This window comes from Pan paniscus, chromosome 23, assembly GCF_029289425.2.
Source record: "Pan paniscus chromosome 23, NHGRI_mPanPan1-v2.0_pri, whole genome shotgun sequence".
Taxonomy (NCBI): Eukaryota; Metazoa; Chordata; class Mammalia; order Primates; family Hominidae; genus Pan; species Pan paniscus.
The window spans coordinates 35,219,504-35,237,526 of record NC_085927.1 but is presented as its reverse complement, the minus strand read 5'-3'; the positions used below and the strand labels follow the sequence as shown (position 1 = coordinate 35,237,526).

The 18,023-nt window shown below is 46.6% G+C and overlaps 1 pseudogene; it reads left to right on the top strand.

The window, feature by feature from the left end:
- The first annotated feature begins 1,001 nt into the window (after positions 1-1,001).
- On the top strand, positions 1,002-9,721 carry LOC129395004 (PHD finger protein 10-like; annotated as a pseudogene).
- The last annotated feature ends 8,302 nt before the right edge of the window (positions 9,722-18,023 follow it).

Genomic DNA, 18,023 nt, shown 5'->3' with positions numbered 1-18,023 from the left:
TAGATGATTATAATGAGCAAATCCGGTAGACACACATGACGGCTTTTGTGAAATGCTTGTGTGAATGTGAAATGTCTGTTGTCTGTTGAGCTTGACTTCAGACACCCCACCCGCTGTCTTTCCAGTGCCCGTTTGCTTAGCACTCTTTCTTCATTTATAGTGCAAATATAAACATCCAGGACAAATACAGGAAGACCTTTGTTTTTTTTTGTTTTTTTTTTGAGATGGAGTCTTGCTGTGTCGCCCAGGGTGGAGTGTGCAGTAGCATGATCTCGGCTCACCGCAACCTCCACCTCCCAGGTTAAAGCGATTCTCCTGCGTCAGCCTCCTAAGTAGCTGGGTTTACAGGCATATGCAACCACACCCAGCTAGTTTTTTTTAGTAGAGACAGGGTTTCACCATGTTGGCCAGGCTGGTCTTGAACTCTTGACCTCAGGTGATCTGCCCGCCTCGGCCTCACAAAGTGGTGGGATTACAGGCGTGAGCCACCGTACCTGGCCTAGAAAGACTTTTTGCCTTCTAAAGAAGGGTTTAGGGGCACACTGCGAGCTAGGGGGAGCTGTGGCCGAGTACAATGCCGGGCGTGGGGAGCCAGGCGGCCCCGGGGCTGAGGCGAGCGAAGGGGCTGAAGGGAGTCACCGTGGCGCTGAAGCCAGTGGCGCAGCTGTGGGGGGCAGTGGCGCTGAGGAGGTGGCAGTGGGGCTGAAGTGGAGCTCGGCAGCCTCCGGCCTGCACCAGGCACCCTCCCAGTCTTGGGCGACCTGGTGTGCAGGCTGCAGCCATGGCAGGCGGGCAGGTCCCGCCCCTGGGAGGAGGGGGCGGTGTGGGGGGGTCCCAGCGGCCACCAGGAGAAGGCGGAGGCAATGGCGGCAGGAATTGGGGCTGAGCTGTCCCCGCTGCGTGCCTGCGACAGTGACCCAGCCAGCCCCGGAGCACAGTCCCGGAAGGATGATAATGAAGATAATTCAAATGATGGGACCCAGCCATCCAAAAGAAGGTGAATGGGCTCAGGAGGTAGTTCTAATAGTTGTGAAACTTCAAGTCAAGATCTTGGCTTTAGTTACTATCCAGCAGAAAATTTGATGGAGTACAAATGGCCACCTGATGAAATAGGAGAATACTATATGCTTCAATAACAAGTCAGTGAATATTTGGGTGTGACCTCCTTTAAAAGGAAATATCCAGATTTAGAGCAAGATTTGTCTCACAAGGAGAAACTCTACCTGAGAGAGCTAAAGTCATTACTGAAACTCAGTGCACGCTAGGTATAACAGCATTGCACAGTGATGAAGTGATTTAATGATAAAAGAATATCCAGCCAAACATGCTGAGTATTCTGTTATTCTACAAGAAAATGAATGTCAGCGAATTACAGACCATTATAAAGAGTATTCCCAAATGCAACAACAGAATACTCAGAAAGTTGAAGCCAGTAAAGTGCCTGAGGATATTAAGAAAGCTGCCAAAAAAGCAGCTGAATTTAACAGCAACGTAAACTGGGAACGCATGGAAGAAAGAAGAGCTTATTTTGACTTGCAGACACATGTTATCCAGGTGCCTCAAGGGAATTACAAAGTTTTGCCAACAGAGCAAACAAAGGTTAGTTCTTACCCAGTGGGTCTCATTCCCCGACAGTTCGACAGTTTGAGGAATATTATAAAAGGTACTCACCAGATGAGCTGTGGTACCTGCCATTAAACACAGCCCTGTACGAGCCCCCTTCTGGATCCTGAGCTCCCTGCTGCAGACAGTGACAGTGATTCAGATGATGGCGAAGATGGTCGAGGTGACGAAAAACAGAAAAATAAAGGCACTTTGGACAGCTCCTCTGGCAATGAATGTATCTGAAGGGGAAAGCCCTCCTGACAGCCAGGAGGACTCTTTCCAGGGAAGACAAATCAAAAGACAAGAAGAGAGACTGTTATCACCCCCCTGTACAGATGAGGAAACTGAGGCCCACTGAAGGGAATCAAATTTCCCAAGTTCAAGGGCTGACGAGGGCTGAGCTTGGGCAGGACACTTTTTCTGTCTGACCTTGTGGTTGGGGCTCCCACAGCAGAGGCTCCACTTGGAAGAACACGCTCTGGGCTCCTGCAGGCCTTTGCCAGCTGCCCTGCATCCTCCTAGCCCTTCAGGGGAGGGGTGACCATCGGGCTCTGTAGCCCTGACTCGGCCTTACTCTGCTCTGAGGCCTCTTTTCTGCATCCCTGAAATGGGGTCAGAGCAGGGACAAGTACTCCCAGGGGACCCCAGTGCCACAGCCCCCTTCTCCCACGGTGCATGAGCAGGCACACTTCAGGTCTCACCTGGGGCTGGGCTAGACCAATCCTGCCTTGCCTGGGACATCAGGAGCTGAGGGTCTATATAGGTCAGGCCCCAGGAGACCTCAGGGGGCTTGTGGAAGGACGGGGGTGTGTGTGCATGGACAGATATATGGATGGACAGACTGATGGAAAAACAGATAAGTAACTGTCCAGTCTGAAGTCCTGCCCATGAAGGAGAGACCTTGGAAGGCCTCTTGGGGGCAGGTGTGCTTCCAAGTTCCTTGTCACTACTCAAGACCTTAGGGTACCAGGGCAGCAATTGGAAGGGTCCCCATTTCCCTTTCCCTCCCTGTAACTGGCCCAGCCCCACTGAAATGTCCAGGGTCTGGAGGCAGCGGGCGGGGTGAGGGGGTGGTATGACCTGCAGGGACCCACTTCCAGCTTTGGCCAATCCTGCCCACCCTGGGTCCCTCTGAGCTGTGAGTGTCTGGCTGTGCCCCACAGTTGGCCACAGCTCTGCACCCAGCATTTTGAACAGTTCCTGCAGAGCCCTGAGGCGGAGGCAGGGCCTGCATGAACAGAAGCTTCTGGAGCAGAAGATGCTGCTTCTGTCCCTTGACTGACTGTGATCTTGAGACCCTATCTAGCTCAGGTCTGGGCATGGGGCTTGGGCACCTCGGTGCTGGGACACAGGCCCATTTCCCAGCTGGGCTGGCAGAGGCTGCATTAACTGAACCCTCCCCTACCCCTATGTCCCCACCCCCATAGGAGGCTTCCCCTCTGAAAACCATTTGGCACTTTCTAATAAACATACGCTTATGCATATCAAGCAAACCCTACTCCTAGGTTTTTATCCAAATGGAATGAAAACTTATGTTCAAACAAAAATTTGAATGCAAATATTTATACTGGTTTTATTCGCCACTGGCAAGAAGCAGAAACATCTGGTTTGACCCACCACACACACATACACACACACGTGGAAACAACCCCATTGTCATTCAACTGGTGAATGGCTAAACAAATTGTGATACCTTCATAAATGGAATCAAGCTCAGCAATAATAGGGGAACAAACTATTGATCCATAAGGCAACTGGGATGAATTGCAACACTGTTACACTGAACTCAGGAAGCCAGGCTCAGAAGGTTACATATTTAGACTTCTACTCAGCATTAAAAAGGAACAAACTACGTTGCAATTGAGGCACCTGGAGGAACACCCAGAAAACTGTGCTGAGTGGGAGAAAGCCAGTCCCCAGAAGTCACATACTGTGTGATTCCATGTGCAGAACATTCTTGAAATAACAAAATTATACAAGTGGAGACCAAATTAGTAGTTGCCAGGGGCTAAGGAGGGGTTTGGGACAGTGGAAGTGAGTGTTCCTGTGAAAGGGCAACATGAGGGATGTTGGGGAGGGAAGCATTCCCTTCTTGCTGTATCAATGTCAATATCCTGGCTCTGATCCGTTACTGTAGCTGCAAGGTGCTACCCTTGAGGGAACTGGCCAGAGTACCTAGGATCCTTCTGTATTATTCCTCACAGCTGCATGAGAAGCTACAATAATCTCAAAATAAAAAGTTTAATTTAAAAAACGGTCACATTGAGAGATGACAGCATGCTGGCAGCCCTTGCTCACTCTCGGCGCCTCCCTGGCCTTGGCGCCCACTCTGACCGCGCTTGAGGAACCCTTCAGCCCGCTGCTGCACTGTGTGAGCCCCTCTCTGGGCTGGCCAAGGCTGGAACTGACTCCCTCTGCTTGCCAGGAGGTGTGGAGGGAGAGGCGCGGGCGGGAACCAGGGCTGCTTGCGGTGCTCACAGGCCAGCATGCGTTCTGGGTGGGCTTGGGCTCAGTGGGTCCGACACTCAGAGTGGCAGTGAGGGGCTTAGCACCCAGGCCAGCAGCTGTGGAGGGTGCACCAGGTCCCGCAGCACTGCCGGCCCACCCACGCCGCGCTCAAATTCTTGCCAGGCCTCAGCCGCCTCCCCGCAGGGCAGGGCTCGGGACCTGCAGCCCACCATGCCCAAGGCATGCTCCCCACCACTGTGGGCTCCCTCACGGCCCAAGCTTCCCCGACAGGCGACGCCCCCTGCTCTGCAGTGCCCAGTCCCATTGACTGCCCAAGGGCTGAGGGGTGCATGCACACGCACAGGACTGGCAGGCAGCTCCACCCGTGTGGCCCTGGTGTGGGATCCACGAGGTGAAGCCAGCTGGACTCCTGAATCTGGTGGGGGCTTGGAGAACTTTTATGTCTAGCCAGAGGATGGTATATGCACCAATCAGCATTCTGTGTCTAGCTCGGGGTTCGTGGATGCACCAATCAGCACACTGTATCTAGCTAATCTGGTGGGGACTTGGAGAACTTTTGTGTCTAGCTAAAGGATTGTAAATGCAGGAATCAGTGCTCTATGTCTAGCTCAAGTTTGTAAACGCACCAATCAGCACCGTCTGTCTAGCTCAAGGTTTGTAAAAGCACTAATCCGTGCTGTGTCTAGCTCATCTAGTGGAGACTTGGAGAACTTTTGTGTCTAGCTAAAGGTTTATAAATGCACCAATCAGCACCCTGTCAAAATGGACCAATCTGCTCACTCTTTGGCTCCGCACTGCCTTTATGAGCTATAACACTCACCGCAAAGGTCTGCAGCTTCACTCCTGAAGCCAGCGAGACCACAAACCCACCAGAAGGAAGAAACTCCGAACACGTCCAAACATCAGAAGGAACAAACTCTGGACACACCATCTTTAAGAACACTCACCACAGAGGTCCGCGGCTTCATTCTTGAAGTCAGTGAGACCAAGAACCCACCAATTTCAGACACAACATCCTTTACGTTTGCATTTCTATGATACTATGTAAAAAGCAGAAGTATAGGGTCAGAAAGAGATCAGTGGTTGTCATGGTTGGGGTACAGAAAGGGTTTGACTCTAAAAGGAATATAAGCGCTGAGAGCAGTGGCTCACCCCTGTAATCCCAAGCACTTTGGGAGGCTGAGGCAGGTGGGTCACTTGGGGCTAGGAATTTGAGACCAGCCTGGCCAACATGGCAAAACCCTGTCTCTACTAAAAATATAAAAATTACCCAGGTGTGGTGACACACACCTGTAATTCCAGCTAATCTAGAGGCTGAGACAAGAGAATTGCTTGAACCCAGGAGGCGGAGTTTGCAGTGAGCCGAGATTGCACCTCTGCACACCAGCCTGGGTGACAGAGTGAGACTGTGTTTCTAAAAAAGGGGTGCTTAGAGAAATTTGGGGGTGGTGGTGGAAATATTCTGTATTTCAATTGTGATAGTTAACATGAGTCAATAATTTTTAGAAAATTATGCTAGGTTTTATTAGCTTCACCAAAAAGAGTAAACTTTACTGTAAATAAAAATAGAAATGTTTGAAATGTTTAAATGTTTTAAAATGTTTATTATGGGAGGTGGAGCCAAGATGGCTGAATAGGAACAGCTCCAGTCTACAGCTCCCAGTGTGAGCGACGCAGAAGACAAATGATTTCTGCATTTCCAACTGAGGTACCGGGTTCATCTCACTGGGGATTGTCGGAGAGCAGGTGCAGCGCACCGAGCGTGAGCCGAAGCAGGGCGAGGCATCGCCTCACCCGGGAAGTGCATGGGGTCAGGGAATTCCCTTTCCTAGCCTAGGAAAGGGATGACAGATGGCACCTGGAAAATCGGGTGACTCCCACCCTAATACTGCACTTTTCCAAAGGTCTTAGCAAATGGCACACCAGGAGACTGTATCCCGCACCTTGCTTGGAGGGTCCTACGCCCACGGAGCCTCGCTCATTGCTAGCACAGCAGTCTGAGATCAAACTGCAAGGTGGCAGCGAGGCTAGGGTAGGGGCGCCCGCCATTGCCGAGTCTTCAGTAGGTAAACAAAGAAGCCAGGAAGCTCAAACTGGGTGGAGTCCACCACAGCTCAAGGAGGCCCACCTGCCTCTGTGGACTCCACCTCTGGGGGCAAGGCATAGCCAAACAAAAGGCAGCAGAAACCTCTGCAGACTTAAATGTCCCTGTCTGACAGCTTTGAAGAGAGTAGTGGTTCTCCCAGCACGCAGCTGGAGATCTGAGAATGGACAGACTGCCTCCTCAAGTGGGTCCCTGACCCCCGAGTAGCCCAACTGGGAGGCACCCCCTAGTAGGGGCAGACTGACACCTCAAACGGCCGGGTACTCTGAGACAAAACTTCCAGAGGAACGATCAGGCAGCAACATTTGCTGTTCACCAATATCCGCTTTCTGCAGCCCCCACTGCTGATACCCAGGCAAACAGGTTCTGGAGTGGACCTCCAGCAAACTCCAACAGACCTGCAGTTGAGGGTCCTGACTGTTAGAAGGAAAGCTAACAAAACAGAAAGGACATCCACAGCAAAACCCCATCTGTACGTCACCATCATCAAAGACCAAAGATAGATAAAACCACAAAGATGGGGAAAAAACAGAGCAGAAAAACTGAAAAGTCTAAAAATCAGAGTGCCTCTCCTCCTCCAAAGGAATGCAGCTCCTCACCAGCAATGGAACAAAGCTGGATGGAGAATGACAAGTTGAGAGAAGAAGGCTTCAGATGATCAAACTACTCGGAGCTAAAGGAGGAAGTTCGAACCCATGGCATAGAAGTTAAAAACCTTGAAAAAAGATTAGACGAATGGCTAACTAGAATAACCAATGCAGAGAAGTCCTTAAAGGACCTGATGGAGCTGAAAACCACAGCACGAGAACTACGTGATGAATGCACAAGCCTCAGTAACCAATTCGATCAACTGGAACAAAGGGTATCAGTGATGGAAGATCAAATGAATGAAATGAAGCGAGAAGAGAAGTTTAGAGAAAAAAGAATAAAAAGAAATGAACAAAGCCTCCAAGAAATTTGGGACTATGTGAAAAGACCAAATCTACGTCTGATTGGTGTACCTGAAAGTGACGGGGAGAATGGAACCAAGTGGGAAAACACTCTGCAGGATATCATCCAGGAGAACTTCCCCAGTCTAGCAAGGCAAGCCAACATTCAGATTCAGGAAATACAGAAAACACCACAAAGATACTCCTCGAGAAGAGCAACTCCAAGACACATAATTGTCAGATTCACCAAAGTTGAAATGAAGGAAAAAATGTTAAGGGCAGCCAGAGAGAAAGGTCGGGTTACCTGCAAAGGGAAGCCCATCAGACTAACAGCTGATCTCTCAGCAGAAATTCTACAAGCCAGAAGAGAGTGGGGGCCAATATTCAACATTGTTAAAGAAAAGAATTTTCAATCCAGAATTTCATATCCAGCCAAACTAAGCTTCATAAGTGAAGGAGAAATAAAATCCTTTACAGACAAGCAAATGCTGAGAGATTTTGTCACCACTAGGCCTGCCCTAAAAGAGCTCCTGAAGGAAGCACTAAAAATGGAAATGAACAACTGGTACCAGCCACTGCAAAAACATGCCAAATTGTAAAGACCATCGAGGCTAGGAAGAAACTGCATCAACTAACGAGCAAAATAACCACCTAACATCATAATGACAGGATCAAATTCACACATAACAATATTAACCTTAAATGTAAATGGGCTAAATGCTCCAATTAAAAGACACAGACTGGCAAATTGGATAAAGAGTCAAGACCCATCAGTGTGCTGTATTCAGGAAACCCATCTCACGTGCAGACACACACATAGGCTTAAAATAAAGGGATGGAGGAAGATCTACCAAGCAAATGGAAAACAAAAAAAGGCAGGGGTTGCAATCCTAGTCTCTGATAAAACAGACTTTAAACCAACAAAGATAAGAAGAGACAAAGAAGGCCATTACATAATGGTAAAGGGATCAATTCAACAAGAAGAGCTAACTATCCTAAATATATATGCACCCAATACAGGAGCACCCAGATTCATAAAGCAAGTCCTTAGAGACCTACAAAGAGACTTAGACTCCCACACGATAATAATGGGAGACTTTAACACCCCACTGTCAACATTAGACAGATCAACGAGATAGAAAGTTAACAAGGATATGCAGGAATTGAACTCAGCTCTGCACCAAGCGGACCTAATAGACATCTACAGAACTCTCCACCCCAAATCAACAGAATATACATTCTTTGCAGGACCACACCACACCTATTCCAAAATTGACCGCATAGTTGGAAGTAAAGCACTCCTCAGCAAATATAAAAGAACAGAAATTATAACAAACTGTCTCTCAGACCACAGTGCAATCAAACCAGAACTCAGGATTAAGAAACTCACTCAAAACCACTCAACTACATGGAAACTGAACAACCTGCTCCTGAATGACTACTGGGTACATAACAAAATGAAGGCAGAAATAAAGATGTTCTTTGAAACCAACGAGAACAAAGACACAACATACCAGAATCTCTGGGACACATTCAAAGCAGTGTGTAGAGGGAAATTTATAGCACTAAATGCCCACAAGAGAAAGCAGGAAAGATCTAAAATTGACACCCTAACATCACAATTAAAAGAACTAGAGAAGCAAGAGCAAACACATTCAAAAGCTAGCAGAAGGCAAGAAGTAACTAAGAGCAGAACTGAAGGAAATAGAGACACAAAAAACCCTTCAAAAAATCAATGAATCCAGGAGCTGGTTTTTTGAAAAGATCAACACAATTGATAGACCTACAAACCACTGCTCAATGAAATAAAAGAGGATACAAACATTACATGCTCATGGGTAGGAAGAATCAATATCATGAAAATGGCCATACTGCCCAAGGTAATTTATAGATTCAATGCCATCCCCATCAAGCTACCAATGACTTTCTTCACAGAATTGGAAAAAACTACTTTAAAGTTCATATGGAACCAAAAAGCCTGCATTGCCAAGTGAATCCTAAGCCAAAAGAACAAAGCTGGAGGCATCACGCTACCCGACTTCAAACTATACTACAAGGCCACAGTAACCAAAACAGCATGGTACTGGTACCAAAACAGAGATATAGACCAATGGAACAGAACAGAGCCCTCAGAAATAATGCCGCATATCTACAACCATCTGTTCTTTGACAAACCTGACAAAAACAAGAAATGGGGAAACGATTCCCTATTTAACAAATGGGGCTGGGAAAACTGGCTAGCCATATGTAGAAAGCTGAAACTGGATCCCTTCCTTATACCTTATACAAATATTAATTCAAGATGGATTAAAGACTTACATGTTAGACCTGAAACCATAAAAACCCTAGAAGAAAACCAAGGCAATACCATTCAGGACATAGGCATGGGCAAGGACTTCATGTCTAAAACACCAAAAGCAATGGCAACAAAAGCCAGAATTGACAAATGGGATCTAATTAAACTGAAGAGCTTCTGCACAGCAAAAGAAACTACCATCAGAGTGAACAGGCAACCTACAGAATGGGAGAAAATTTTTGCAATCTACTCATCTGACAAAGGGCTAATATCCAGAATCTACAGTGAACTCAAACAAATTTACAAGAAAAAAACAAACAACCCCATCAAAAAGTGGGCAAAGGATATGAACAGACACTTCTCAAAAGAAGACATTTATGCAGCCAAAAGACATGAAAAAATGCTCATCATCACTGGCCATCAGAGAAATGCAAATCAAAACCACAGTGAGATACCATCTCACACCAGTTAGAATGGCAATCATTAAAAAGTCAGGAAACAACAGGTGCTGGAGAGGATGTGGAGAAATAGGAACACTTTTACAATGTTGGTGGACTGTAAACTAGTTCAACCATTGTGGAAGTCAGTGTGGCGATTCCTCAGGGATCTAGAACTAGAAATACCATTTGACCCAGCCATCCCATTACTGGGTATATACCCAAAGGATTCTAAATCATGCTGCTATAAAGACACATGCACACGTATGTTTATTGCGGCACAATAGCAAAACTTGGAACCAACCCAAATGTCCAACAATGATAGACTGGATTAAGAAAATGTGGCACATATACACCATGGAATACTATGCAGCCATAAAAAATGATGAGTTCATGTCCTTTGTAGGGACATGGATGAAGCTGGAAAGCAAGCAAACTATTGCAAGGACAAAAAACCAAACACTGCATGTTCTGACTCATAGGTGGGAATTGAACAGTGAGAACACATGGACACAGGAAGGGGAACATCACACACCAGGGCCTGTTGTGGGGTGGGGGGAGGGGGGAGGGATAGCATTAGGAGATATACCTAATGTTAAATGATGAGTTAATGGGTGCAGCACACCAACATGGCACATGTATACATATGTAACTAATCTGCACGTTGTGCACATGTACCCTACAACTTAAAGTATAATTAAAAAGAAAAGGAAAGAAAATCTCACTGTTACTGTTTTTCAGCTCCCTGAGTCCATTCTTTAGGTTTGGACTGGTGAGTTTGTTTCTCACATCAGAAAACCAACATTTCCTTAGAAGACAAAGAAAGGTGGTCTTACCTGGGCATCATCATCATCATCGTCATGATCACAATCATCATCTTCACTTGGTGGTAGGCCTACTAAACTCAGGTTGTCCTCAAGAGAAGCTGGGAGGACACAGAGGAAAGATCAGTGCCCTGGTTGTTTGTAACTGTGAGTCACTCGGGGAGGTTTCCTGGATGTGGTGTAAGGAGGTGGTTGATTAAATAGCATGGACTGAGTTGATGCTGGGCTATTCCCCTGGGTGGAAGAGGGATGGCAGAGGAGGGGAGCAGGAAAGACATGAGACATGGGGGCCTTGGCCTTGTACTAGAGGCATCATGCAGCAACACAAAACAGTCAACCCCAAATGGAACTAAAGCACACACTAAGGGTCAATGGAAGAGTGCCTTCCTCCCTCTCAAATGTTTTGAAACTCTTCTAAACAAACAGCATTTTCTTAACATATTCAAGATCATGTCAGTACACTAGAATCCAATTATGCTGGTACTACATGCACCATCTCTTTTAAAGGATTACTTAATTAAAAGCCTATTTTATTGGTAAAATGGATCAATTTTACCCAATTTACTCTATTCTATTAATCACACATTCTTTTCCATAAAGATCATTTTAAAAATTAAATATTAAAATGCTACAATTAAAAATAGTCATGAGTTCCTCTTTGTAAGTCTTCTTCTGGAACCAGGGTGTGTGCACAAAACCTACTCTGTGTCACTCTCCCTGAGGAGATTCCCTAAAGATCAGGCTTCATTCAAACAGGCCAAGTTCACAGAGCCTTCTCTACCTACACCAGTGAAGCTGAGAGACGTGACTTTGAATACTTCCTGCCAAGAGGATAAGTTTCCAGGTTCAAATACACATGATCTACTGAAATGAGGAAATGTATACCAAAAGAAATGAACAAATTCAGGAAAAAATATCCATGACTATAGGGGTGATTTTTTGGTTAACTAGCTTACATAAAAAATTTTGTATTTGATGCCTGTTCATTCAGAAATACAAAATATTGGTATGAGAAATCACAAATTCGGCCAGGCGCAGTGGCTCATGCCTGTTATTCCAGCACCTTGGGAGGCTGAGGCAAGCAGATCACGAGCTCAAGACATTGAGGCCATCCTGGCCAACATGGTAAAACCACGTGTCTACTAAAAATAAAAATTAGCTGGGTGTGGTGATATACACCTGTAGTCTCAGCTATTCAGAAGGCTAAGGCAGGAGAATCACTTGAAACCAGGAGGCTGAGGTTGCAGTGAGTGGAGAGCACATCACTGCACCCCAGTATGGTGACAGAGTAAGACTCCATCGCAAAAAAAAAAAAAAAAAAAAAAAATCACAGATTTTTATCAGTCATGATAAATGTAACTTATTAGCTGTCAACCTAGATTCTAGAAAGTAAAGAAGGTACAAATAAGTTGAACGGCATCCCGTATTCATGGATAGGAAGACTAAACATGACTAACACACAATACTACACAAATGATCTACAGACTCACAACAACTGCTATCAAACTGGCAACAGCCATCTGTGCAGAAATGGAAAACAATCCTAAGACTTCAATGAATTTTTATGTGGCTCAAATAACCATGGTAACATTGAAAAAGAATACTGTTGGAGGACACACATTCATGAGATGGAAACTTACCAAAAAAAAAAAAAAAACAAATTCAGAGAGCATGCTTCTAGCATGGGGGCACCCATAAGTATAGAATTGAGAGCCCAGAATTAAACGCACACATACAGAGTCAGCTGATCTTCAACAAAGGTGCCAAGAATACACAATGGGGAAAGGAAAGCCTCTTCCGCAAATGATGCTAAAACTGCATATTCTCATTCACATGAAGAAATGGAATGCTGACAATATGCTCAAGGTTGCTTCTCCCTCCATTTCCAAGACACTGGAGCTTCTGCAGTGAGCCCAGAGTGGATTTTCATTCCGTCCTCCATGCCCAGAGAGACGTCTTGATACCAGAGGTAAACAGCAAGCACCGACAAATGAATGTGCTGCCATGAAACGTAACAGTTCATAAGGTGAAGATCCATTTCTCCTGTGCATCTGGGCACACCACAGAAGAATTCTGTCTCCAGGATTAAGTGACTCCCTGTGACAGAACTGTGTCCCACACCAAAGACATTTTGCAGTGGCAGAGGCAGAAAAGAGCAGGTGTTCTCAGAAACATCTTTAAACAATGAAGAAGAGGAGATCGAAAACTCAGGATACTCAAAAGCCCATAAACATAGTACTTCTCACCACAATGACATTAAACTCTGAAAAGAACAAACGGCTTTTACTTTTTCTCTTTCTGCACCCTCCTCAGCCTCCCAAGCAGCAGGTATAACCTGAAAGTTGCTGGAAATGCTGTTTTATTAGATCCCACCTGAAGTCTTGTTGCCTACCTGGAAAGGTATCCTCTTCCCTGCTGAGATTCTCCAGAATCCACTCTTCAGAACCAACAACATGAGGATAAGTCCGTGAAAGGTGCACTCACTTCTACTCCAGGTGAAGACACACTGGCTCACACAAAATCTCCTGGTTGGTCCTCTGGTTCACACACATTTCTACAGCCCCTCTGCTCATAGCTATACACTTGCAAAATCATTTGCTCTCACCACACCCCCAATATTTTTAATAAGAACCCAGATTGAGGTTTCTATATATTAAAGCCAGCAAGTTTGTTTCTCAGAAAGTTAGTTCAAAGTATGTACCCTGGATAGGTGATGGTAAAATCTGCAATGAGACAAAAGAAGATTCTATGAGGATCAGATCAATTCTGCTGCACCCCTTACACAGATCAGTTAGTCTCTTGATGACTTCAGAAAACTAGTTGTGAAACAGTGGTTGAGTCAAGGTTCAAAGACCAAACATTCTAGCATAGAGGACACCTGTGGAAAAGACAAGAGCTTTTCCCACAGAATTTCTTTGAAGTTGATTTAGATTGGTAAACGCACAATGCCTAATTCAAAGAGGAAAACTGGTGTGGAGGAAAATGCCTCTGCATTACAGTTGATGATGGATGCTGTCATTTAAAAACATCCTAGTGTGTCATGTATTAGATGGGAAGACATTCCCACTGAACTCCATCCGCACAAAGAGAATTGTGTATGTTGTACTTTATATGCCTCATCGTATTCTTAAGTGAAAATTAATTGAAAAGGAAAGAAATCAGGTTAAGGAAATAATGTATACAGTGATCCATTTTTAAAACAAAGTGCCTTGAACTGGTTCAGGTCAAAAAAGTACAGAAGAAATACTAGGCTCCTGGTTGGACAGGCAATGTCTGCTTGTTGGGCCCCCTTCCACACTACTTAGTTCCCATCACTTGAACAAAGAAGTTTAGTCTAAGTTGAAAGTTTACTAGCCTGCAAAATACCTCACTTTGTCTGTTCTTACCAGCCTGCCCAGCTACTAAGATCATAAGTCAAATACTTGAACAGCCCCTGAGCTGACTAGGATTGCAATGCATTGTGGGCTGCAACAAAATGCAATAAGACAACCATAAAAATAAAAAAAACCTAAAGCTCCTACCCAACAATCAATATGCGACAACCTGGGAAGATTGTGACCCCATAGTACTCAGCCTATGAGGAACCGGGGGAGGGACTTGCACACTAGGGGATAAACTGCTTGTTGAAATTGTTCTGGGTGTGTCTGCCCATCAGACACTCAACCTTGCAAGACCATCATGAAAAGTCTCACTTTTGCTGTTCTGCAGGCCTCTGAGTCCATTCTTTGGGTGTGGATGGGTGAGTTTGCTTCTGACATCAGGAAAGCAACATTTCCTTAGAAGGCAAAGAAAGGGGGTCTTACCTTGGCGTCATCATTGTCTTCCTCACTTGGTGGCAGAAATTTTAAACTCAGGCGGTCCTCAGGGGGACCTAAAAGGACACAGAATTAATGTCAGTGCCCTGGTGGTTGGAGACTGGGAGTCCCTCAGGGAGCTTTGCTGGATGCGGCACATGGAGCGTGGGACTGAAGGTTCGGAGACCATCTCAGAGAAACAACTGTGTTCAAGTAGTGAGCATGAGGGAGTCTCACCAGATACCTTGCATCTTAGCCAGTGCCCAGACCTAATAAGACTCTTGCATTCCCAAGTCCCAGAAGATACTAACCAATAAAAAATCAGGGCTTTGATGTTTGCTGTGACATAGGAAAAACTGGTCTTGTGGAAAGGTAATCATTAAACACCAGAACAAGAAAAAAAAAAATGGTTACAAATACAGCACATAAAGCCCATGGACATGTATTGTCTCATCTCTATCTTATTAAAATACAAAAGGAACAAGTCAGACTTCTACACATATTTCCTTTGGTTCTGACTTCATTGCCCTTTTCCTAGGTTCCAAACCAACAGGTGTCACCCAACTGCTCCCAGAGATCCTCCTAGAGTATCATTCTCTACCTGCAGATCTGCCTCATTGCAGCTGCCCTCATGGATGGTGTCCATTGGCCAATCATTAAGAGACAAAAACTCTGCAAGAAGTTATTCCAGAGAGCAACTCGCCCAGCCTCCTACTGCAGGTGAGGCCACACTGGATTACACATCACTCTGCCCTTTCCTCGGTGTTGTCAGACTCTCCCTGGTCTCTGTGGAGTCAGAGGTCTCTAAAAAGGCATTGCTCACACTTGCCAGCCTTTGAGTGAGAAAGAGAAACTGAAGGAACCACCTTTCAACTTTTTCCTTCCACTGGCCCATTACAGGTCTCACCTCCAATCTCACAGCCCTGAGATTCCCACTTTGATGTGCACGCTTTGAGTTAGAGGAGTTCAACAATCGGTCCCTCAGCCAGGCTCACAGCAGATGTGAAAGAGCATTCTGCGGGGATGGAAATCTCTCCGCTTCATTAACATAAGGCTGCTGGGCCACTGCACGGTGGCTGCTGTGATGAGGTTCTGAATTTTTTTTTTTTTTTTTTTGAGACAGAGTTTCATTCTTGCTGCCCAGGCTGGAGTACAATGACATGATCTCGGCTCACTGCAACCTCCGCCTCCCGAGTTCAGGTGATTCTCCTGCCTCAGTCTCCCGAGTATCTGGGATTACAGGTGTGCGCCACCACACCCGGCTAATTTTTGTAGAGACGGGGTTTCACCATGTTGGCCAGACTGGTCTCGATCTCCTGACCTCAGATGATCCACCCACCCCGGCCTCCCAAAGTGCTGGAATTATAGGCGTGAGCCACCATGCCCGGCCCTGAACTTTTAATTGTAAATATTTCAATGTATTTAAATATGAGGGCCAGGCACGTTGGCTCATGCCTGTAATCCCAGCACTTTGGGAGGTCGAGGCGGGCAGATCACGAGGTCAGGAGATCGAGACCATCCTGGCTAACACCATGAAACCCCGTCTCTACTAAAAATAAAAAAAAAATTAGCCGGGTGTGGTGGCAGGCGCCTGTAGTTCCAGCTACTCGGGAGGCTGAGGCTGGAGAATGGCATGAACCCGGGAGGTGGAGCTTGCAGTGAGCCGAGATCACGCCACTGCACTCCAGTCTGGGTGACAGAGCGAGATTCCACCTCAAAAAAAATACATGAGGCGGCACATATATGACTGAGAACCACACTAGACGGCACAGGAGATCCAGACATGAGGAAGACATGACTCCCCTCCCCTGGTGTTTTCTTGTGAAATAGTTTGCAGCTCTGCTCCTACCATACGTTTATGGTTACTTCCTGGGCATCTACACAAGGACGAGTCACTGTGTGGGGCTGGGGATATGACAACAATGAGGACAACATCCAGGTCTAGAGGGATTCCAGCAGGGGGCGCACGTGCACACAGGGGAAGATCGTGGCCCTGCACAGCCTGTCTAGACAGGATCAGAGCAGCAGGAGCCGAGGGGCAGGGGCACCTCACTGTCCTCAGGAGCTCAACTTCATCTCCAGGGACCCTGACTCAGAAGCTGGGGCAGCCTCCAGGATTGGTGTAGGGCTCAACAGGCTGGACAGGCTGAGAAGGGAACATTTCCACAACTAAGCTAGATCCCAGCCCAGGGGTGACCTAGAACTCATCCCAGGGATGTGTTCGTTACAATGCCCATGGGGCCTAACATGTTCTCCCCAGGACAGAGCTCTGGGATAAGGACTAATGAGGAAGACACAGTCACTGCCCTGGCAGGAAACACCCATAGCCAGGGCTCCTCTGTCCACCCTGTGGGAAGACACAACACAGAGTTTGACACTGAAGATTCCAAACCTATAAAATAAGTGGAAACTGATGTACTCTGGATTCTAAGAAGAGTTGCAAGGATGAGCTGGACTCTGGAATCAGTCCCCATCCCTTTGCCGAGCTCCTGGTGCACTGGAACTCGTGTCCCTCCCCACCTCCCCTGCTACTCAGGAGTGCTGCAGCTACAGGCCCAGTGCTAGGGGGCTCTGTCCAGTTGAAACACATGTCTGCCAGGCACAGTGGCTCACGCCTGTAATCCCAGCACTTCGGGAGGCTGAGGCAGGTGGATCGTCTGAAGGAGTTCAAGACCAGCCTGGCCAACACGGAGAAACCCCATCTCTACTATAAATACAAAAATTAGCTGGGCATGGTGGTGCATGTCTGTAATTCCAGCTACTCAGCAGGCTGAGGCAGGAGAATCACTTGAACCTGGGAGGTGGAGGTTGCAGAGAGTTGAGATCCCGCCACTGCACTCCAGCCTGGGCAACAGAGTGAGACTCTGTCTCAAAACAAACAAAACAACAACAAAAAAACACATTTCTGGGCCAGACAATCCTTGGCCAACAGTGTCTCCTCAAGGACCATTCCTCAAGTGACTTCCAGAAGAGGTGAAAAAGAAAAACTCATCTGTCCCAGCCCCAGGAAGATCAGGCCTGGGACCTGTCTGTGTCTGTTCTGACCCTGAAGTCCATCCCTGCTGACTTGTGTCCTGTCTGCTCCGTGTCAGAGAAGTGGGGACCTGATTCCTGTTCTTCCCCCCAACCAATTTCTGCTGGTGTCACTGCCATCATCACCTAGAGATGGAGAAGACAAGAGAAAGCAATGAAACTCCATTCTTGAGGCATTTAGGATGATGTCCACGCCATGCTCTCGGCAGACAGGAAGGCCAGGTCCTGTTCACTCCCACTCAGTAGGGGTCTAAGAGATATGAGTACTAACCCTGTGATATTTCTCCTCTGCTCTTCCCTTCCTTTTTTCTTTTTTTTTTTTTTAAGATGGAGTCTCGTCCAGTCACCCAGGCTGGAGTGCAATGGCTCAATCTCGGCTCACTGTAACCTCTGCCTCCTGGGTTCAAGTGATTCTCCTGCCTCAGCCTCCTGAGTACCCGGCATTACAGGCGCCCGCCACCACGCCCAGCTAATTTTTGTATTTGCAGTTGAGACGGGGTTTCACCAGCTCGGCCAGGCTGGTCTTGAACTC